This window comes from Aotus nancymaae, unplaced genomic scaffold (genome assembly GCF_030222135.1).
Source record: "Aotus nancymaae isolate 86718 unplaced genomic scaffold, 86718_ANA_hifiasm-v0.15.2.pri h1tg000065l, whole genome shotgun sequence".
Classification (NCBI taxonomy): Eukaryota; Metazoa; Chordata; class Mammalia; order Primates; family Aotidae; genus Aotus; species Aotus nancymaae.
In genome coordinates, this window is record NW_026988480.1 from 8516549 (window position 1) to 8541340 (window position 24792).

Here is a 24792-nt window from a genome sequence, read left to right on the forward strand (position 1 = left end):
GTTATTCTATGTCTCTGATGATTTTCTTCTGTCAATTTCTGAAAGACAGTGTCGAAGTCATCAACTAAAACTGAATATTTGTCTCCAACTCCTTTCCATTCTATCAATCTTTCCTTTGCATATTTTGCAGCTGTGTTCTTTAGTGATTATACTAACTGCTTTGGTTTCTAGGTGAACTAACCCTTTTATCATTGTAGACTGTCCTTCTTTTTGGTAATTTTCTTTGCTCTAATGTTTATTTTACCACCTGCACAACTTTTACCCTAGCTTCTAATCTACTGTACCCTTATTTACTTAGTACTTTTCTTTAGACCATCTTTAAATCAGCTTAATTTATTATATTCAACTTTATCTGAAATAATTATTGTAATATCATGAACTCACACCTGTTATGTTTTTTCATTTATATGTATATATATATATAAATATATCATATAGTCCACTCCCTTTTTCTTTTGATTGTTGTCTGTATGAGATATCTTGCTGCATTCTTTACTTTCAACCTGTTTATATGGTTATATTTGAGGTAAGTTTTTAAATAAACAGTATACAGTTGTGTCATATTTTAAAACCCACTCTCAAAACCTGCCTTTTAATTGGTATGTTGAGACCATTTGTACGTGATATCATTGTTGAGACGTTAAGACATAAATGTGCCATTTTATTTTTGTTGTCCCTTCTCTCTGAGAGAACATTTCTAAGCTTTCTTTTTTCTGAATTCTTATGTTACTTAAAGATTGTTTAAATTTCATTTTTTGTAGTCTTTTAGAGTGTACCTTTTGAATAGATTTTCTGTAGTGTTTGGGGTATGCCTTTTTTGTACAGCTTTTTTATGGTTTCTCTGGTATTGTATTATAACTTATCAAAGTCTGCTGCTGTCATCACATTATTCATTTGAGTAAAATCTAGAAACGTTATCTCTCCTTAGTTTTTTTTTTTACCCTACCTCATTTATAATAGAGGTGTCTTAAACATTTATTTCACATACATTAATAGTCACAGGAGATAGCTGTAATTTTGTTTTAATGCTGCACCATTATTTGGAAAACTCAAGAGGAAAAGAAAAGTATATTGTATTTATGCATGTTTGCTTACTGTATTTTGTTCGTCCTGCTGTTCCATTTCCCCTATTTCTTTATTTTTTTTTAAATTTATTTATTATACTTTAAATTCTGGAGTACATGTACAGATTGTCAGGTTTGTTACACAGGTATACATGTACCATTGTGGTAGTTTGCTGCATCCATCACCCCATCGTCTACGTTAGGTATTTCTCCTAATGCTATCCCTTCCCAATCCCCCCACCCCCTGCTATTCCTCCCTTAGCCCCTCACCCCAAGGCCCCAGTGTGTGATGTTCCCCTCCCTGCGTCTGTGTGTTCTCATTGTTCAACACCCACTGATGAGTGAGAACATGCAGTGTTTGGTTTTCTGTTCTTGTGTCAGTTTGCTGATAATGATAATTTCCAGTTTCATCCATGTCCCTGCAAAGGACATGAACTCATCCTTTTTTATGGCTTCATAGTATTCCATGACGTATATGTGCTACATTTTCTTAATCCAGTCTATCATTGGTGGGGAATATACCCAAAGGACTATAAATCATTCTATTATAAAGACACATGCACACATATGTTTATTGCAGCACTGTTCACAATTGCCAAGAGTATTTATTGTTAACTTTCTATTTTAAGAACGTCCTTGGGCCATTCTTTTAGAGTAGGCTTAATTGTGACAAATTCTCACCATTTTCCTTTATCTGAGAATGTTTAGATTTCCCCTTCATTCATGAAGCCTGTTTCCACTGGCTATAGGGTTCTGGGTTATTTTTTAATCAACACTTAAAAAAAATTGTTTCACTTCTTTCCAGCCTCTTTAATTTCTGATGAGAAATCTTCTATAATTTGAATCTATTTTCTACTGTGGTTAGATTGTTTTTTTCTCTTGGAGTTTTTAAGACTGTTTTGTGATTTGTTTTTTGAAATTTGATTATGTGGTGTCTTGGTGTAAATTTCCTTGGGTTTACCACAGTTGGGCTTCCCTTAGTCTCTTGAGTCTGTAAGTTTATGTATATGTATTTTGCCAAAATTGGGGAATTTTCGGCTCTTATTTTGTCAAGTACTTTTCAGCCACTCACTCTTATTTCATTTTGGTAGTCCAGTGATATAAATATTAGATATTTTGTTATTATCCCACAAATTTCTGAAGCTCTGTTCCTTTCTCTTTTCCTTTTAGTCTGTTTTCTGTTATTCAGATTCGGTAATTTCTACTCTTTTATCTTCTAGTTTATTGTTCCTGTTCTCTCTCCCTCCATTCTGCTCTTGAATGCACCCATAGGAGTTTTTGCTTCAATTATTGTATTCCTCAGTTTTACAGTCTAGGTCCTTCTGTACATTTTCCTACTTCTTTGCTAAGACTTTCTATTAATTCATCTATTTTGAGTATGTTTGCAGTTACCCATTGAAGCTTTTTTGTATTGATCACTTTGAAATCCTGTTAAATTTATTTTATCATCTCTGTGTTAGCATCTATTGATTGTTTGCCTTCATTAAGTTTAAGATCTTCTGGTTTTTGGTTTTAGGAGTAATTACTGATTGACATTTGGATATTTTCTTATGAAACTCTGGATCTTACTGAAAACTTCTGTGTTAGCTGGATTTCTGTGACATCACACGGCAGGAGAACTGGAGAAAGGAGTTACTAACATTACTTCCAGGTGTAGGTAAAAGTTTCACTGCCCCATCTTTCCTCCATTGACATCCAAGGTAGGGAGTGTTTCTCTTTCCTCCTAGGTGGATGAAAGAGGTATTTCCTAAAGTGTCTCCGCTGATCACTGATACCTGACTGGCTGAGTAGGATAGATCTGTCTTGCTCCTGCTTCTCATATGATCTCCACAGACACCGTGGCAGTGTGAGGGGCAGGGTGGGAGGGTGTGGAGGGGAGCCTCACTACCACTGAGTGGTGATAAAGGTCCTAGATCTCTTTTAGGCCTTCTTTTCCATGATTCTAGTGAGGAAGGGAAGGGGTGCCACATTACTGTTGGGTTAGGAAGGAAGTTCAGAACCCCCACATGGTCTTCATCTACTCCTTGTGGGTCTAGGCTAGTGACCACCCAGCGGGAATGAACATCCTGCTTCCCTGCTTGGCCTTCTCACACCATCCCAGAAAAAGACTGGAGCCTCTTGTTATAGACTGCTGAGGTATGTGGCATTGTTGCCATCAAAGGAGCTGGCACTACCATCTTTCTGCAGTTTGGCTGGAGTAGAGAGGTTACAGTCTACAAGTTTCATGTTTTGCTAGGCTGCCCTTTTCCTGATCTCTTGGCTAAAGAGAGTGTTTTGTTTTTGGCCTTTCATCCATGCCCATTAGCATTTTTGGGCTTCTTTAGCTCCAAGTCTAAATTATATGAGAAAAAAATTAAGCTCACAGGTCTTACCACCATGTGTTTTCTGGGTTATTGAGGTCCTGAAGTCTTTGGCCAGTGCTCCTCATTCTCTCCTACTGTAGTGCCTTCTTATGTTGATTTTATATATAAAATGCAGAGATTTTAGTTTCCTCAGAGGAGAACAGGTATCTTCCTGTATCTGTACATAAACAGAAGTTCTACTCTCTGCCTTTCAATTGAGGTGTATGGATCATTTACATTTGACATGACTATTGATATGATTGGGCATAAATGTATGGTATGCTATTTGCTTTCACGTGTTTTTAATTCTCTTTTCTGCTCTCTTTCAAATTAATTGCATATTTGTAATAAGCCTTACTTTTTAGAATAATATTAAATTTACAGAAAAAATAAGAAGATAGTGTAGCTTCTATATATTCTGTACCGACTTTCCTCCTTTTAACATTTTACATTAATATGTTTATTACAACCCATGAACAAATACTAACACATTAATATTAACTAAGTCCATAGTTTATTTAGATTTTTGGGGGTTTTACCAAGGGTTTTTTCCCCTGTTCTCAGATCCTGTCCAAGACACCACACTGCACTTTGTTGTCCTGTCTCCTTAGGCTCTGACAGTTTCCCATCATTTCCTTGTTTCCACGACCTTGATGATTTTGAGAAATGCTTATGAAGTATTTTGTAGGATTCCCCTCTACTGGATTTTGTCTAATGTTTTCCTTATGATTAGAATGAAGACAGGATTTTAGGAAAATCACCGAAGCAAAATGCCACTTTTATCATATTATATCAAAAGTACATACTGCTAACATGATGTATCACTGCTGATGCTGATCTTAAGCACCTGCTAAGGTAGTGTTGGTCAAGTTTCTTTACGTGTAAGCTTTCACGGCTCTCCCCCTTCCCATGCTGCACTCTTTGGAAATAAGTCGCTGTGCATTGGACATTTACAGAGGGATGATTTATGTTTTTCCTCCTTAAGAGTAGAGTGTCTACATAAATTACTTCTATTTTTTCCTTTTTAAGATACCTGTATCTTCTCCCTCTTTTTTGTTTTAGTCATTGATTTATATCAGAATATATATTTATGAATGTTTCTTTTATACTTTAGATTATAATCCAATACAATTTTCTGTGTTTGGTTGCTTGAATTGTTCTAGCTTTGGTTTCTCAATGAAGTCTGTTGCAGTCTAAGAGCATAGTTTTTTATTTTGGTCTTTAAAACTTGCCCTTTAGTATTTAAAACACAAGAGTGTTTTACAGCCCAGAATGTGGTTTATCTTGGTCAATGTTTCATGTGAACTTGAGAGGAATGAGTATTCTGCTATTGTTAGATAAATTCTCTATAGGTATCAATTAAACCAAATTGATTGATGGTGCTGTTCAGGTCAATTGTATCCTTATTTTCTGCCTGTTTCATCAATTATTGAAAGAAGAGTGGCAAAATTACCAACTATAAAAATGGATTTGTCTATTTCTACTTGTAATACTCTTAGTTTTTCCCTCCTATATTTTAACAATGTTGTTAAGTACATACACATTAAGAATTATTATGTCTTCTTGGGGAATATTTTTTATCATTATGTAGTAGGCGTCTACATTTCGACAATGTTCCTTGTTCTGAAATCTACTTTGTCTGAAATGAATTTAGCTAATTTAGCTTTGTTTTGATTAGTGTAAGCATGGTATAGCTTTCTTCCTTTCTTTATGTTTAACTTATCTGTGTCTTTCTTATAAAGTGCGTTTATTTTAAACAACATATAGTTGGTTATTGTTTTTATCCACTATGACAATCTCTGTTATTTGTTATATTGAGACCATTCACAGTTAAAGTGATTTCTTGTGTAATTAGTTTAAATCTACGATTTGGGACCATTTTCTACTTTTTGTACTTGTTGTTTTTTTTTTCTTTCTTTCTTTTCTTTCTGCATTTTGTGCCTCCTCTGGTCTTAATTGAGTATTTTATATGATTCAATTTTCTCCCTTCTCTTAGCATATCAATCATACTTCTTTTAAAAAATGTTTTTAGCAGTTACTCCACAGTTTGCAATATATATTTACAACCAAATTAAGTCCACTCTCAAATAATACCCTAATACTTGATGGTGGTACAGGCACCTTTAACAGTGTACCCCAATCCCTCCTTCCTGTCCCTTTTAACTTTGTTGTCATTCATTTCCCTTACATGTGTATACTATAATCACCTAATGTGCTATTACTATTAGTACTTTAAATAAACAGCTACCTATTCAATCAATTAAGAATAGGAATAATATAAAACTTAATTTTACAATCACTTATTTCTCCTTTGATGCTTTCCTGTCTTTACGTAGATCGAAGTTTCTGAGCAATATTATATTCCTTCTCCCTGAAGAACTTCTTTTAAAATGTCTTAGGAGTTAGATCTACTGGCAATAAATTTCCTTAGTTTTTGTTTGAGAAAGTCCTTGTTTCTCCTTAGCTTTTAAAGGATCACTATATATGATGTAGAATTCAAGGTTCCGAGTTTGTTTTGTTTTGTTCTTCAAGTGTTAAATATTCCACTCCATTCCCTTCTTGTTTGTGTGGTTTTTGATTAGAAGTCCAATGTAATTCTTACCTTTGTTCATATATCTGTTAGGTGTTTTTACCCTCTCTGGTTGTTTTCAAGATTTTCTTTGTCTTTGGTTTTCTACAGTTTAATTGTGATATTCCTAGGTGTATTTAACTACACGTATTTTTCATGTTTTATATTCCTTAAAATTCCTGGATCTGTGGTTTGGTGTCTGTCATTAATTTTGGAAAATTTGCACCCACTATTTCTTTAAATATATCTCCTCCTTCTTTTTCTCTCATCTTCTGATATATCAATAACACATGCTAAACCTTTTGAAATTGTCTCACAGTTCTTGGGTGTTGTGTTCTTTTTTAGTTTGTGTTTTGGTTTTCACTCTTTGAATTTAAGTTTGGAAAGTTTCTTTCAACATAATCTTAAGCTCACTGATGCTCTCCTTGCTATGCCTAATCTATCAATGAGCCCATCGAAGACACTTTTCATTTCTGTTATGGGTTATTTTGATTTCTAGTATTTTTTCATTATTATCATTTGTTAGAAATGCTTTCTCTCTGCTTATATTACTCATTTGATTTTGCATGTTGCCTGTTTTGCTTTGGAGCCCTCAACATAGCCATAGTTATTTTAAAATTTTTGTCTTATAATTCCAAAATCTCTGCCTGTGTGGGGTTGATCCTGATGCTTGTTTGGTCTCCTCTGATGGTGTTTTATCTTGCCTTTTAGCATATCTTGTAATATTTTTATTGTTAGAAGCCAGACATCCTACATCAGGTAATAGGAACTGAAGCAAGTGGTATTCTAATGTTAAATTTAAATTAATTTGGGTAGTAGGTGGGTTGAATTTAATATTTGCTGTATGTGTAAGCATCAGAGGCTTAATTTTTTCTAGTGTCCCTATGGAGTCCAAAATTTGCAGCCTTTTCATTTCCCATAGCACAGGGGAATTTATTATGAGAACACTTTCCCATTTTGCAGGACATAATGTATGTGTAGGCTATATTTCCATAATAAGACAAAAGGAATATATAGGAAGTTGCACTCAATAGCTCAAACTTCAGCTCAAATATTCAGCAAGTGACTTCATACAGCCAACAATCCCCCAATAATTTTTTGAATCAATCATTAGTATTACTTCCTAGATACTGACATTCAGAATCAGACAAAGGTTATGCCCTAAATGGCAGAGTCAAGCCCAATGAACTCTAAACCCCAAGCATTTCCCACCATGCCAGGCTCCCCTCCACCCTGCTACCCTGAACTCTACCATGCCCAGAGGTTGACTTCCACAGTTCTGTAAAGTAGCTGTACCAGGTCCTGAAAATGCAACCAAGGAAAGGGGCTGGAGTTTCTCTCTCAGGGAGAGAAGACTATTGGATGATGTGATCTTCCTGGGATGCAGATGCTTTTAAAATCTCTGCTATGAAATATGATTGTATTTTGTTAACCAGACACCTCACAGTGCTTTCTTCTCTGTTATCTTCTTTGACACACTGTTCCGAGAAAAATAATACTTCTACTAAAAAATATAAGTGTAGGTGATTTTTGTTACATAGTAAGAAAAAGGAGGATTAAGCTAGCTCTAGAGAATAATTTTCATAATGTTTGAAAAATTCAGCATACCCTCCTAGGTACAAGATATTTAAACTGATAAACCAAGATTGTGTAATACAAATTTGCTTGATTCCAAGTAATGTATCATCTATTTTATCTACCCCTCTTTAAAAACTGAGTTAAAAAAAAAACATAGATTTGCAAAAGGAAAGAAAGCGTAACTAACTTGTTGATTGTGACCTTAAGTGAGTGCAAAGGATTCTTGTTTTACACTACAAAGCCATATCATTTTCCACAAGCACTGTCCTTTAACTGTTACTGATCTTTAAAATTCATCAAACAGAACATTTTCATCTGGCTCAGAAGGAGATCAGTGATTTTCTTACCCTTCAGTCTTTCATGAAGTCAAAAGTAGAGACGAAGATTTGGGAGACTGTAAAGGCCATCTGACAAAAGCGTTATTCAGAGTTTGGCTTGATTATTAGATTATTATTAGTTTGGCTTAATTATTCTTGCTGCTGGATCCATCTAAGTGATGATATAATTTACTTTTGAAGGTTGTATTAAATATCAATATAACTTACAGGCAAGAAGTGAGGTGAAATTTTTCAAAGCTAACGGTATCATCTACAATACACAGAGGAAATACAGGTGATGATGTGAGTAGATGCTTCACTTTTAGTCAACACTTTTAGTGTAACAGGGCACTAAAGCTGAAGTCCAATTGTGGCACTACCTTTCAAGAGATGCCAAATTCTAAAGAGAATTTTAAAGTCATATATTTTAATGTGTTTTAAATAATATATTTTTAAACCCTTTTAAAATAACAAACTTTCTAAAATTATCGAATGATATTTTTCTAAAACTATGTTCTTTCCCAAGAATGGTTATTGGACTCTGAAATTTACACAGATGACAAGAGTGAGAGTGCAGGTGGAGAGAAGGACTTCATGTGAGGATATCTTTGGCGAAATTGCTGCTGTGCTCTTTTTCCTCCCCACCGAGACAGAGGTGGAAATGGGGTGTCTGCTCCCTTCAGATCTTAAGAGAAAAGTCTCAAGGTTGATAACCAGGAGAACTTCGATATGGTGGCCAGCCATCTGCTTTGCTAGGGACTGCAGGGCTTCCTGAGACATAAGACGTTCTTAAAACTGTAATCCTAGCACTTTGGGAAGCCAAGGCAGGTGGATCACCTGAGGTCAGGAATTCAAGACCAACCTGACCAACAAGGTGAAATGCTGTCTCAACTAAAAAAAATACAAAAATTAGCCAGGTGTGGTGGTAGGCGCCTGTAGTCCCAGCTACTTGGGAGGTTGAGACAGAAGAACCACTTGAACCCAGGAGGCAGAGGTTGCAGTGAGCCAAGATTAAACCACTGCACTCCAGCCTGGAGACAGAGCACAACTCCATCTCAAAAAAGAAAAAAAAAGTGTAAATCCAGAAAATCATGTGTTTAATACATGCCAGTGATGTCACACAAGGAAGGGTGCTTCAATTCACACTTCCCATTTCGAGTCCTGGCCTCGAAAACATCTTTCTATAGTAACAGGCAAGATTCCTCTAGACAGCACGCTCTGCCACGGCCCATACTATGTGCAGTGATTGCTTTTACTTTTGCCGACAGTGTGGTTGGACTGTGATGGTTAATTTTTTTGTGTCAACTTGGGTAGGTCATAGTGCCTAGATGTTTAGCCAAGCATCAGTCTTGGTGTTGCTGTGAAAGTATGTTTTAGATGTGATTAATATTTAAATCAGTATACTTTGCATAAAACAGATTGCCCTCCATATGTGAAAGGGCCTTTTTCAGTCAGTTGAATCTGTTAATGGCCCTCTCAGCAAAGATTGAGATTGCCCAAAGAAGGAATTCTGCTTCTGGACTGCAACATACAAACGCTCCCTGTTTCTCCAGTCTGCTGGCCTGACCTGCAGATTTCCAACTTTCCAGCCCCCATAATCACATGTGCTGATTATGAAAAATAAGCCCCTCATATGAGTTCTGTTTTTCTGGAGAACCCCAATTAGTACAGGAGTGTGTGTGTATGTGTGTGTGCTGTGACTTTTATTAAAAGTAATTGAGTTTTTTGCAATTAAAAGTAATGGTAAAAATCACAATTACTTTTGCACCAACCTAATAAATGCCTGACAGAGGTCAGGTTCCATGGAATATAGTCTCTTAGCCAAAGATTTTGAAGACGAAGTTTATTGGAGAATGCTGTTGGGATCAACAATCAAGGGGGTTTGAAGTTGATAGAATTGGGATGAAATGCAAGATGTATAATGCAATGTGGTCATAAGACAGAAAGCTCTGGGCCAAAAAGGGCCCCAGAGGCACCCTCCGTAAGACAAGGGGCAAGGCCTTTCCATCCTCCACTGTCACTAGTCTTGGCAAATGGGTTCCCCCGGAGAGAGGAAAGGTCTTGGGCTGTCTTTGGCTCTGTTAATGCCTGGAGAAGCACTGACTGGGCTGTCCTCTTTCAGTTGGCAGTGGGGAGGATGAGTGGCACATCCTAGACGGGGGCTCTGGGACATGCATGCCACCATCCACTGAAACATTTTAGGATTCCAGAGCTGCAGCGGAGACACGAATGTTTGCTGATATTTATTTAGCCATTCAGCAGAAACTTTATAAAGGATTTTTTCAAATAATTTTGGACATACCAGATACTCATAAAGATAGTACAGAATCCACCTGTGTTCCCCTAATGTTAACATTTTACATAATCACAATGCATTTATTGAAATGAAAACATTAACACAAAACTATTAACCAAACTGTAGACTTTATTCATATTTCCCTATGTATCCCACAAATGCCCTTTATCTGGTTAGGGCAGTCAAGAATATCACATTACAAGTATTTGTTTTCTCAGTCTTGGGAAAGTCAAAATGCAACAGACAACTAAGGATGATGTTATTCGGGTGGTTATAACGGGGAGAATATGCGTCACTGCAGACCTTCTGGAAAAAGAAGAGAGTCTAGTGTCTTATAGGGGCAGGTAGACAGGTTGGGAGTGAGACTATGTGAGCTGATAGGTAGATTTCTACATCTTCTTGTAGGATATTCCCAATTTGGATTTGTCTGGTTTTTGCTCATAATTAGACTGGGATTACAGATTTTTGAGAGGAGCAACACACACACATGAAATGTCTTCTCATCACATCATTAGCAGTACATGGTATGAACAGGTTTTATTCTTGGTGATGATGACCTTGGTCATCTGGTTAAGGTGGCGTCTGCCAGGTTTATTCACTCTGATGTTACTATGGTTTTCTTCCTTAGGCAATTTTTTGAGCTATCAATTGTGTTCCAGGTACCATGTAGGCTCTGAAGCTTCAGATTAGAATGACATCTGCTTGTAGCATCCAAATATTTCATGCAGTCTCACAGGAAAACAGGTGTGCAAAGTAGGGGTGAGAAAAGCAGTCTACAATGGGGATACAGTTTTCTGAGCCCCAGACTCCCAATGGAATCCCAGCCTTATAGAGTGGGAAGGTCAGTCTTAGATCTCTCCTCTCATGGTCAGAGGTCCCTTTATGCTGTTGCAGTTGGCATCAATCAAAATCAAAACTGTTCTCTGCAACTGTGCAGCTGGTATATTAGAAGTAAATTTTAAGAATGGAAAGCAACTTTGAAATAAAAGAAGCAAAGGAGAAAACAACTTCTGTGATCATTACCGTATTGGGGGAAGTGTGAAATCTAGACTGAGGGAGGTGAGACTTCCAGTGAAGAGGAGATAACAAGGATGATGAGAATGATTCCTGTGGAAAGGCATGAACTGGAACCCAGAACCAGTGTTTTCAAACACTGATCCGCCCTATGCATAAAAGGAGTTAGATTTGTATCATAAGAAAAAGAGCAAGAACCATGTCCAGAAGTCGGGGACATTCCACATTCCTTTCCACCTTCCCACTCCTTAAGCAAGCATTCTCCAGGCTGCGTCATTGTTAGTTTCTAAATATTTGTTCAATCAGTTTTTCTTTCCCAATCTATTACCTTCGTTCTCTCCCTCAGCAGTCCCATCTCTGTGGAGCATATGGCATGTTCTTTGTAAAGCATGCCCTCACTCACCCGAAATATTCTGCCCAATGTCACCACACAGACCAACCTGGTTCAGCTTTTATGTAACAGTCGTGTGTTGTTTGTCAGTTGCCATGGACCCCCAGGTTGAAGGTCATATAACTGGAGTATGCCCAGAGAAACAAGGCACCCCTGGAACCTAAGTGCTCAGGCAGAGGACGGGGACTGAATTAAGAAGCCAACATGGTACAGCAGGATCCAGGATCCAATCACATCTAGCCCTGGCATCCCTCCGTGGCAGAATCCAGTCAGATCCTGTCTCCCAGCAAAACCTAACTGCAAGATCCAATCAGGTCACACCTCATTACCTATGCTGAATCCAACCCCTGCTCAGAGAGAGACAGAGTTGAGCATTTCCTGCTCTCTTCTGTCCAAACAACAATCAAACCTTCTTGCTGCAAAAACCCAGTGCTTGGGCATTTGACTTTCCCTGGTGCGGGCACACCGATCCAGTTTGGTTCAGTGACACTAAAACCCACTAGACAGAATTCCATCTTCTTGACAAAATGCCCAGGTCCCTTGTGCCCTTCCAGCCCCTCAGCCCACGACCGTGACTCTCATCCCCCTCCCTCCACTCCAGCTACTCTGCCAACGCACCTCACCTTCCAGACGTTCATCGTTTCATTACTGCCAGTGGCTACCTTTCACAAGCCCTCTTCTCTGGACTTCCTCCTATGTATCTTCTAAGACCCTCCATCCGGGCTGATGAATGGCTTCTCCTGGATTCCCTGGGGCGCTTCCTCCACTCCTTCCCAGGGTCTTCATGCCAAGTGCCGGCTGTGGGGATGCGTGCCTCTGTGGCGATGCGCGCCTCTGTGGCTCATCAATCCTGTGACAGCAAGGACAAGTCCCTCAACCTCTCTGCACCTCAGGTTTGTCATCTAAAACTATAAAGAAAATAGTGGCACGTACTTTTGACAGTGGTTGAATTATTATTACTGTCAAAAGTATTCACAGTGGTAGCTTATTACCCCAGTGTCACTGCTGCCACTGTTGTGTGTTAGTTTCTGTGATGGGCTTCCACACTGGACTGTGGAATCCCATAGGGCAGCACGCTATGCCAGAATCTTCCTTGAATTCCATGAAAAAACACAGTTCCCACTGCATGTTGGCTTTCAATAAATATGTTAGGAAGAAAGATGAAAGAAAGAAAAAAAGTTAAATCATATTATTTTTGTAACACTTTCAAACCAATGTTTCTTATATGCCTAGTACAGACTACTCATACAATCAATTTCTTGTAAAAAGGCAGATCACTAATCATCGGTGTTGATCGACACTAAAAATATTCAGAGATATCCAATCTAAACTATTACGGGATTTAAGGGAAAGCATCAGAATAGAAATAATTGCTAAACTCTGTTTTCCTTTAACAACGTCTTTCCATAAACATTTATTTTAAAAATAATGAGGCAGTGGAAGAACTTCTGAATGGAAAAAGCTCTGCTAAGTCAGAAATGCCAAAAGATTTCTAAATTTTAGACCTTCTCCCAAGAAATGCCTTCATTACTGTGAAATAAGTTCTTGGAAAATGTCTAATGTCCATCCAGACACATTCCTTGATGCTAGGAATGACTTCAGGTTCCTGTCTGACCTTTTGTCTAGGGTTCCCTCTAGAGAACAGCTGCACAGTGACCCCCAAGTTGTCAACCACAGTAAGCAGATAGTTGGGATCAGTGTCACCCATGTCTTGCTGGTCAGTGAGCCCAGAGTAAGGAAAGCGGACTCAAAGAGTCATGCACCACAGGGCTCAGATGTTTGCTAAGAAGTTTTTTGCTTTACAGAAGAATTCACTTCATAATGCAATTAAGTAGGAAATTACATAGTACATTTAAAATGTATTTTAATTTTGTGTATTTGATCTCTGCAGAAAATGTTGGAGTTTGGAGATTTCCAATTCAACCTTATAAATTTTTTTTCTTTATCTCTTCTAAAAAAAAAGGGATACATATGCAGAATGTGCAGGTTGGTTACGTAGGTATACAAATGCCATGGTGGTTTACTGCACCCATTGACCCATCCTCTAAGTTCCCTCCCCTCATCCCCCAACCCCTTTACAGGCCCCGATGTGTGCTGTTCCCCTCTCTGTGTCAATGTGTTTTCAATCTTCAACTTTCACTTATGAGTGAGAACACGCAGTGTTTGGTTTTCTGTTCCTGTGTTAGTTTGCTGAAGATGATGGCTTCTAGCTTCATCCATGTCCCTGCAAAGGATATGAACTCATTCTTTTTTATGGCTGCATAGTATACCATGGTGTATGTACCACATTTTCTTAATGCAGTCTATCATTGATGGGCATTTGGGTTGGTTCCATATCTTTTCTATTGTAAATAGTGCTGCAATTAACGTGAGCATGTATCTTTACAGTAGAATGATTTGTATTCCTTTGGGTATATACCAAGTAATGGGACTATCCTGTCAAATGGTATTTCTGATTATAGATCCTTGAGCAATATCCACACTGTCTTCCACAATCAACCCTATCAATATTTACTAAGTAGTTACCAACAACATCACACTTGCCACATTACCCCTCACTTTAACAACAATTTTCCCTAGCATTGGAATATTAACATGGTACCAGTATTTTTCACCTTTCCACCATTTGTTTTGCTTTCTTCTATCATGAATCCCTTGAAAGAATTGTTTATATTCTCTGCTTCTAATTTTTGTACTTCTTTTCTTCCATTCCATCATTCCAGGTGTCCTTCCTTCCAGTGAAAATGTTCTCATCAGGGTCACTAATAAATTTCACTTGGCCGGGCGCGGTGGCTCAAGCCTGTAATCCCAGCACTTTGGGAGGCCGAGGCGGGTGGATCACGAGGTCAAGAGATCGAGACCATCCTGGTCAACATGGTGAAACCCCGTCTCTACTAATACAAAAAATTAGCTGGGCATGGTGGCGCGTGCCTGTAATCCCAGCTACTCAGGAGGCTGAGGCAGGAGAATTGCCTGAACCCAGGAGGTGGAGGTTGCGGTGAGCCGAGATCGCGCCATTGCACTCCAGCCTGGGTAATGAGCAAAACTCCGTCTCAAAAAAAAATAAAATAAAATAAAAAATAAATAAATTTCACTTGATCAGAACTAATGGAAAATTTGCGGTGTTCACTATAAAGGCCTTCAGCAGCATTTGACATAGGTTTTGACATCACTTCTTTTGAAAAGGTCCTGTGGGCTTGGCTGTCATCACATCACACCCTCTGGCTTTCCTCTTGCATTGTTCCTTCTTCTCTCTAATTCCCAGAAAAGTTCCGGCTCAGTCTTCTTCTCCCATTCTCACTGCACTCACTCCTCTGAAGCTGCACTATGTGCTGATAGCTTCCTAATGTTTACATCTCCTGTCCTGACATTTCTCCTTCATGGGGCTAGCATGCACAACCGTCTCTCAACTTCTATGCATTTGGATACCAGCTATTCAGCCTTCACATCCCCAAAACTGAATGGGTGTTTCTCCAAACCTCTCAAGCATGTTTCTACCCCTGGTCCTCAGATCATAAATGGCTTTCCCCTGGTGATGATGATGTTGAGAACTTTGGTCCCTATGACTCCTCTTCTCTAGTTCCTGATGCCCTCAGCCACTGCCACCACCAGCCTCCCAGTAGGACACATCTTCACTCCCTGGGCGGCTGCAAGTTACTGGGACTGGGCTCCCATGCCCATCTTTCCCCTCAACTCACTTCACAGCAATGACTTCTCAATGGTTTTTCATCATCAATGGAACAAAATCTAGCTTGATCATCTGTGACTTTTAAAACATTTCTTGGCCAGGGGCGGTGGCTCATGCCTGTAATCTTAGCACTTTGGAAAACTGAGGCAGGTGAATCACCTGAAGTCAGGAGTTTGGGACCAGCCTGGCCAACATGGTGAAACCCCATCTTGACTTAAAATACCAAAAAAAAAAAAAAAAAATTAGCTGGGCGTGGTGGTGGGCGCTTGTAATTCTAGCTACTCAGGAGGCTAAGGCAGGAGAATCGCTTGAACCCAGAGGTGGAGGCTTCAGTGAGCTGTGACTGCACCACTGCATTCCAGCCTGGGTGACAAGACCAGAACTATGTCTCAAAAAAAAAAAAAATGTCTATTTTAAAAGCTAACGTGTCGAATTTATTGACATAAAGTTTTCCCAGTATTTTCTGTTTTCCTTGCTGTGTAGGATCTGTAGGTGCCCGTTTTCATCTCTCTCTCCTCTTCCCCTCTTCTCTGTCCCCTGCCCCTACTTCTTCTCCAGCCCGAGATTTATCTGTTTTATTCATCTTTTCAAAGAATCATCTTTTGGTTTCTCTGACCCTCTCCAGTGGCTGTTGTTCAAGAAAGCGGGTTCTTATTGAGGGTAGGGGGATTCTGGAGTCTGCTTTTCACTATCCCCCAAGGGCTGGCCCAGAGGACCTGGCCTCCACTGCTCTGTCTATGGCTGAACGGCAGGCCATTGTCCTTGCCCAGCACACATAATTCCCAGCTCCATCTATTTATCTCAATCACTCCATGAAAATCACTGTGCAAATTTTATTAGATGAAAAAATAAATACAAAAAGACTTTCAACCAGTCAAGCACAACTAAACATTAAGGGTGACGGTGCTCCCCAAACTGGAAATCCTCTTTTCAGTCATTTCCTGGGCATTCTGCAATACTCATTTCAAATGTCATCCATCCACCTGCCCTTCCTAGATTTGAGCAAGCAAAGTTCCTCCTTGGAACTGTTAGGGGCTCCTGATTTTGAGTCTCTGGAAATCAAAGGAGACCAGAATCCCCGTACTCCTGGAACATACGTCCCAGGGAGAAGACAGACAATAAAGAGATTAAAATAAAATAAAAGTATGTACAGAACAGGAGATGGGGTACATGGGAGGAAGCAAGGCAGCCCTGGTTGGGGAGCAGATACTTCAGGGACCACCTGTCCTATCGGACCCCAGCTCCTACTCTGAGCAGGACTCTCTTCTCCCAGCAGAAGAGTTACCTGGTCAGAGTCACTTTGTCACAGGATCACAGAGGCCAGGAACTGGGAGCTTCCGGTTAATTTAACAGAGCCAAAAACTCTGTTACCTGGGAAGTTATGACAATACTTGAGGTAAATTGCAGCTTAAACTGTACCCCTGAGGTGTAATTGCCAAACAGAGCTCATGCCTAGAGCGACCCATGATTGGTCTGATTCTCAGTTCAGATGATGAACAGTCCTTGCCAGCATCAGAGACTGCGCCTCGGGCCCCCAGGTGAAACTCGGTGAAGTTAGTTTACTCTCTCCTCCTGACTTCCCACTCCTGGACAGCTCTGCCCACCTCCAAAGTCCCTTGGTATGCAAATATCTCTTCCCAGAAATGTCACCTCTTTTAGGGAGACTTCCACAAGCCCAGAGGCAAAATTAATCTCTCTTTGGCTTTTGGCATGGACTTCACCCACCTTGTCACAGCACTGAACTGTAACTCATGGCCTGATACCTCCTTCTCCACCACTGAGCCTCTGGCTGGTACAGGTCTTATTCGTAAATGCTGCAATCGTAAACAGAGCAGCATCTTCAGCAACACTCTCCAGTCAATGGGCAATTCCAGAAGCTTCAGTCTTCTTGCTCCCATGGTGTTTAGAGAGGCCCCATTGCATCCAACTCTTTTATTTAATTGCAATATGAAAAACTGAGCTATTTTCCTGCCCACAGAGAATGAGAGGGAGAGATCAAAGAATAGTTGGAAAAGGGGTATTTAAGAAAGGTTGACAAAGTAAACTACACCCCCTCTTTCCATCATATCCTCATCCTGTGGGCTGACGTTGAAGGATGAAGAAATTCCCACAGGGCCAGGATTTTGGGAACGGGGCATATCACACATCTTCTGAGAGCTCAATCTATATCCCTCACTCCCTATTGTTTCCAACTATTTCAGTAGTAACAATAAAATTCATTTTTTGAGCCTCAGATCATCTATAGGGTGCTAAAATTGTAAAAGGATATTCCAAGAATAGTGAGCTGAAGGGTTCTAATTAATTGCGGGATAACTGTTCTATATTAAAACCTGGCATTTTTGAGGAAAAAAAACAATAATTGCAACAGATGAATGAAACACATTAATTAAGTATGAGGCAATGGAAATACTGACACAGTTGTTACAGAAGAGCAACTTCCTTAGAGAGCAATAGGAAACTCGGGATCTGTAGACAAAAAAGTCATTGTTTCCCACACACATGGAAATCTTGAAAAGTTAAAGTCAGATGAAAAGATCATGACACAGAGTTTTTAAAAGGATGGAAAATCAAAACCGCAAAATTATGTGCAATATTTTAATAGAAATGTATAACAAGCAATATTTGTTTTTCCTATGAAATACAGAAGACAATAATAACAAATTTGAATGATAGGAAGAAAAGGATGTTTCAAAGACACTAGACTACATTAGAAGCAAAATCCCCATCAGGGCATGTCACGGACCCCATGCAGAGGCTGGCAGCAGTGGCTTTTCACATGGATCTGAAAAATGCAGACAGAGGTTGTCAGTGTGAACCCAGTCATGAAATCAGTGGGGTGGGCCAGACCCACCTGGAATACAGCAGCCTCTTCCTCTTACAAATCTGTCTTACCTATTCAGTGTTGTCTTTCTGAAGATAGCTACACTATGGTTCATCCTACATGCAAATTGTGAATATTTCTCTGAGAGGCTTAACCTCTCAGACCTGATGCTTCATGAGGGGTGCAGTCACCCCTCAGATCCAGCAAAACAACAATTTTCCTTAGGAAATACATTTCCTAAATTTCTTTTTTTCCATATCTACTACTTTATTTCCAAAATTATTCTTCTTTCCAGTATTCAGTTGAAGAATCACCTCTTATCTCAGTTGACAGTGAATCCTGAGGCTTGTGGCTAGGAGCACCTCAGTGGGGTAGCTGATAATGTGTCCTAGGCAAGCAGCCCTGCTGGCCAGCTGGTCACAGCCCTGCTTCCCCACTTAGTGTGTGGCCCAGCAGGTGACTGACCCTCTGGCCACCTCAGCTCTCACATATGTAAAATAGGGATGGGAATGGCAGCCACCCACCGCATCCCGTGGTTTACGAGAATTAAGTGAATGAACACCTTGCCAACATGAGAAAAGGATGAATGGTTGCTGCACTGATGATAAAGATTGTTACCAACCTAACAGGGTTCTGGATCAGAAGTAGACCATGAGTTCTAATTCTCTTCCACGGATCAGGATTTATGCATAAAAATCTGACTACCAAAGGGAGAAAGTGACAAGCAGAGGCAGGAGGACAAATGTGAGGTTGTAGATTCCCAGACTGAGAGAATGGGTCAGATTCTCCATCAACTTTTTCCATTGCATTACTTAGATTATTCAGTTCATTAAAAATAACACTGTCCTCATGATGTATGAAGCTCACTCAAAGGAAGAGACAGGTTCACTGTTTGTGGGGACTGTGGGAACTCTGGGGGCCCACGGTATAAGCACTGAGAACAGAAAAGGCTGAGCTTGGATTTGGTTCATGGTGTCCATGGTTGATGCTGTACTAGCACAGGGTCTCAGGGGAAGCAAACCAGGACACGGTCCTCTTCCAACAGGGGAGAAAAGGACGATAAAGAACAATCGCGCATACCTGTTAGATCACAGCTGTGATGTGAGCCTCCAAGAAAAGAACAGAGTTCACCTGGAGCATTAACAGTGTCTAATCTTATTGGGAAGATCGAGTGAAAAGGCCAGAGTCTGGGGAAAAGAGGAAGCAGGAGTTATTGTTAGCCCTGAAAGCTGAAGATGAATCGGGGTGCCTCATGAGCACACAACAGAGTGGACTCAATGTTGCACACATGAACAGGCACAGAGGGGCGAGGTGAGGACAGGGCTGTGCCCATACACTTCTAACCCTGTTGATGTGTGTTCGCATGGTGGAGAAGATTCCAGAGTCCCAGGCACCTCTGCTGAGCTTGGGTATAGCAGGCAAACCCAGCCATTCAGTGACTGAGGAATTGCCTAGATGAGATGTTTGTGAATAAAAGTAGGATGACACTTTCCATACATTTTTTCCCACAATGGAAAATGAACTTGGGCTCCCACCTGCAGCATCACACTGCAGAGTCCACTCGGAAGTCTGGAGCGGGTGGGAGGGAGCCCTGGGAGCTGCAAAGCTGGAAGCCGGAAGCCCAGGGCCCTGCATTATCCCGCAGGAGCTCTCTAGAGACTGCGCCTGTGAATGGGCTTTTGTTCCCGCTGCAGGCCCCAGTCCTAGCTATCCACACTCTCAGCAAAAGAGGAAAGGTGAGGAAGACCTGCCAGCATGGATACGTCCCCACCACCTGCTGGCACAAAGGGCTCTTTCTAAGCTCCTCTTACGTAAGAGACTGTTGGCTTGGAGTGCTCCCAGACATTCACAGGAAGTTCAGATAACAAGAGCCACTCAGTCAATGCGGCTCTGATTGGGGAACAATACTGCTGGAATTGTGTTTGTGGAGGAGACTTTGAATGCGACCTGGAGTTTCTTATTTTGCTCCTGAAAATATCCTTTCTCTGCTGTTGGGTGAAGCAGGTCACCTTGTGCTGAGACCCAGTGGGTCTTTGTCCCGCAGCCTCATCTAGGAGCCCCAGACACCCTCTTTTGTGAGCCCCAGAATGCTGTTCTTACACACACAGAGAGAATGAAGGCCTAGGAGGCTGCCCTTACAGCCTGTGTGTGCTGGGCTCCTCCACCAGGACTTGCTGCCTGAGAATTGCTCCTCTGGGCTCTCTGAATCTCTCCCTGTGTCTTTCTCTCTGTCTCTTTATCTCTCTGTCTCTCTGTTTCTGTCTCTATCTCTATCTGTCCCTGTCTCTATCTCTTTGTCTATCTGTCTGTCTCTTTATCTGTCCCTCTCTGTCTCTGTCTCTTCTCTTTTTGTCTTTATCTCTTCTCTCTTTGTCTCTATCTCTATCTCTTGTCTCTGTCCTTCTCTGTCCCCCCATCTCTATCTCTTGTCTCTCTCTGTCTCTTTGTCTGTCTCTCTTTCTTTCATTCCCCTTCTCCCTAGGAAAGAATCTGGAAAATTTCTTATAATCTCTTTCCAAGCAAAGGGCAAGAAAACCTTCCCTGGGCTCTGGAAGAAAATGCACTCTGGCTCTGGAAGTTCCAGCTCTAGTCGTGCCCTGGGCTGGCATCCTGCAGAGAAGGGTTAACTCAGATGGTGCACAGCAAGCAAGAATGTGCTTAATGGAAGATGTGGAACTGAATCTTCCCTGCACCACTTACTGGGAGGAGGAACTGGGATAAGATCCCTCACCCTGCGAGCCCCAGTTTCTTTATTTACAGGATGGAAATCAAATCACCACAAGATATTTGTGAGAGTTATCTTACATCTTAAGGTGAAATGTGTGGTGAGAATATCACTGCTAGTATCTATGTGCAATGAAGTTTCAACATTATTAGCAACCAGGACCAAGAAGTTCTCAAAACAAAATTAATCATATTTAGAAATTCAGGATTGAAGGAAGAGTACAGTCTGCTGGAACTATTGTCTATGTAATTAAATATATATATATATATATGTAGGCTTTTCCCTGTGAAAAGAAAAAAAAATCTGAGAATATTGGTTGAGTACACTCTTTGGGTCAGCCTGTATCAGAGACTCAACTCTCAGGCCAAGGGGTGGCTCAGGTGCAGAGGGCCGGCAGTGCGCAGGGCAGTGGATGTGCTGGGCACCTGGAAAAAAGGGGGTCACAGGCTGGAAACTCAGGGAGATCATGCAGAGAATGAGATGGAGTCTATGGGGGCAGAGATGCAGTCTCAGTATTAGACACCAGAAACTGCCCCCAAGCAGAAGAGGACAAGGATGCAGAAGAGAAGAGGATACCCAGGAAGAGCGTGTTACAGACCCAGGGGCACAACGAACCAAGAAAGGACAGAGGGAGGGACTAGGAAGGACAGAGGGAGGGACTAGGAAGGACGGAGGGAGGGACTAGGAAGGATGGAGGGAGGGACTAGGAAGGACGGAGGGAGGGACTAGGAAGGACAGAGGGAGGGACTAGGAAGGACAGAGGGAGAGACTGGGTCTCGAGGGTCCTCAGCAGCCCATTGTCTGGAGGGATGCACCACATCCATCTGGGATCCTGGGCTGGGGACAGGATCTGCCCAGAGGTCTCGTGTCTGCTCTGGGCCCAGTACATCTGGATACAGCTTTTCACCCACCAGTGGTTGGGAGTTGCCTGGTGTCAATGATAATACACAGGCAGAAACAATTCTGATCACCAAATCACATTTTCCTATTTGATTTTAATGTTCTAGCTACGTATATGATGGCAGGAAAATAATCAGAAAAAAAAAATCAGCTGACGGGCTTTCTGAATCCAGCCCACTGTTTGATTTTCTTCTGATGCAAACAATGCCATTAAACAGTGTCTGCTCATCTCAGACCTGGTCCTTAAAGACCATAGCTGGAGCCATGTACCCAACCCACCCTAAGCCATACTATCTAATGATTTCTGTTTGCTAGGGGTGGACAGTCTCGTTGATGGTAGCTCAGCTATCCTTTGGGGCTGATTTTTGGTTTGCTTAGCTAGTTTTCCTTCCACAGAAGAGATACAACCCCTAATGATTTGGAAGCTGGACACTCAAGGCTGCTTAGCCCATAGGTATATTAATTATGGACATCTGGGGCTTTGCTGACCCCGAGGGACTGCCGATCCCAGGGTTAGTCAATTGCTAGAGATAGTTAACCCACAAATGTACTTTTTTTGTTGTTTTTGAGATGTAGTCTCACTCTGTCATCCAGGCTGAAGTGCAGTGGTACCATCTTAGCCTCTTGGGTTCAAGCAGTTTTCCTGCCTCAGCCTCCTGAGTAGCTGGGATTACAGGTGCACACCACTATACCCAGATAGTTTTTGTATTTTTTGTAGAGACAGGGTTTCAGCATATTGGTCAGGCTGGTCTCAAACTCCTGACCTCAGGTGATCTGCCAGCCTTAGCCTCTCAAAGTGCTAGGATTACAGACGTGAGCCACTGCACTGGATCTGTACTTTTCAAATACCAACCGAGCAATCCAGAGCCCATAACTCCAACTACCTCCTTATTGCTCTCACACTCTGGCCACTGGCCACCTGCCTTAATCACCCAGGGCCTGGCATCAGACTGTGAGGGACATCCCCTCTGCCCCAGCACTCTGAAATTATTCAAACCATGCAATCCTAGGCCTTCCCACCCTGCCCTACCTGTTCCTTCCCATGAAAACCATAATAAAAGCTCTTGTCCACACTTTCCCCCTGCTTCCTCTGCCCTCTGAGTGACTCCAGTACTTCCCATGTGGCCCTGCATGGCGTGGTATGTCCCCTTCTCTTAGGAACTGTGAGTAACCAATGATCTTCCACTGGCAACCATCTCTTGAGCTGCTGGTCTTAGTATCCTTGAATAGGAATGAACTCCACATTTTAAAACTATGGACAAGGCTGTAGAAAGCCTCTAAGCTTCCCCTCTCCAACTCTGTCTTCGGACCAGCTGCTGGGTGTTGACCAGCACAAACAGCCGCTGAGGTCTGCCCAGCCCACTGTCTCAGGGCTGTGTCCCACCTGCCTTCACCCTTCTTACCTCCCCACTGGAAGCAGACCCCTCCTGGCCTGCCCAGCTTCCCCAGCATTCCCCTCAATGCATCCTCAGCCCTGCGGAGGAGGGCTCTGACACCACATCTTCTCTTTAGTTAAATATCTGGTTCCTGCATCATTTGCCTTCGGAATGTGCTCACTGGTGGCAAAAGGAAAGAACAGCAAGAATTATCATAGGAAACCTTGAAAACGACTGACCTCTACCCAGCCCTGTGTCTATACTGGGGAGACGCCTGAGCCGCTGGCGAGAGTCCCTACTGCACCGCATCCTGTGCTTGCTTCAGCTGGGGAAGGAGACATTCTGGAATTGATGGTGGAAGAGGAAACCATGGACATTGGCCAAAGACCCTCTATGTAAGCTCCCTGCCACCGAACCCCGCCTCAAATACCAGCTGGCCATTTTGATAGTTTCCCTTTAAATCGGGCTGAAGGGCTGGCGCCGTGGCTCACGCCTGTAATCCCAGCACTTTGGAAAGCCAAGGCAGAAGGATTGCTTGAGGCTGGAGGATAGTTTGAGCCCAGGAGTTTGAGACCAGCCTGGGTAGCAGAGTGAAGCCCTGTCTCTATGAAAAATAAAAGTTTTAAAATACAAGACATTTTTTCAAAAAAGTAAGCTGAGTTCCAGCTTCTTACAGAATGATGCCCAGACCCTTCACATGTTGGGATTTTTGTATGAATTTGATGTAGTCACTTTGTAAGGATAGTGACACATTTCCTGTTGCACTTTAAATTGTTTTTATAAAGGCTTAATATCCTCTTCTCTTGCTGTCTCACACTGCTTTTTTTTTTTTTCCAACAGACCCTACTTTCCCATCTTCTTTAAAAAAAAGGCCTCTAATTTGGTTTCTACTTGGGGACAGAGGGTATGATCAGGGTGGTGTGTATGGGGTGTGTTCCTAGACAGGGAAAGGTTATGGTCCTCTATCTAGAAAGCGTATGTTCAAGGTGGTATATATGGGGTTCCTGCACAGGGGAAGGGTATAATCAAGGCAGTACATATGAGGGCTCCTGTAGAGGGAAATGGACTGATCAAGGCCGTCTGGCCCACCTCGGCATGGGGTGAACATGTGACTTGCTTTGGTTAATAAGGTGAAAAGATAAACTTTGGGGTTTCTGTCAAATAACTTGCTCCCTGATAAAAGGAGCAATCACTGTGGTGGCAGTGCATCTACTTTGTCCCACTGCCTGCCTTCTCGAGGTGTTGCCATGAAGACAGGGTGCTTGAGCTGGCATCTTGAAAGTGCAAGGAGTCCTGCAGGGGTGCCTCCAGCCCATGGAGCCACTGAGCTCAGAGCCTCCCTGGAAGTGAGGGAAGCAGTTCAGATTTCAGCCACTGTTCATAGGGTTATATATTTGCAGCCACAAACATCTTAAATAGCACAGCCATGTGTGATTTCTGTAATAGTCTTTCACAGCGTGGAGCCTGTAGTCATTCCACTTGCCCAGAACTCCTTGGACTGATTTCTTAGCCCTCCCCCGATCCCAGGCTGCAAGGCTGTGACAGCTTACAGTGCTGGTTTGTTGTCGCTCTGTCCCACAGCACAGAGCTCATTAATTGTGATGAGCACCTCAGCATATTTTGGTGAGTATTTATATTTACATGTCTCCATCCAACCATGAGCCTCTCCAGGACAGAAGGAGGATGTAAACGCAAACCAGCCGTCTGAGTG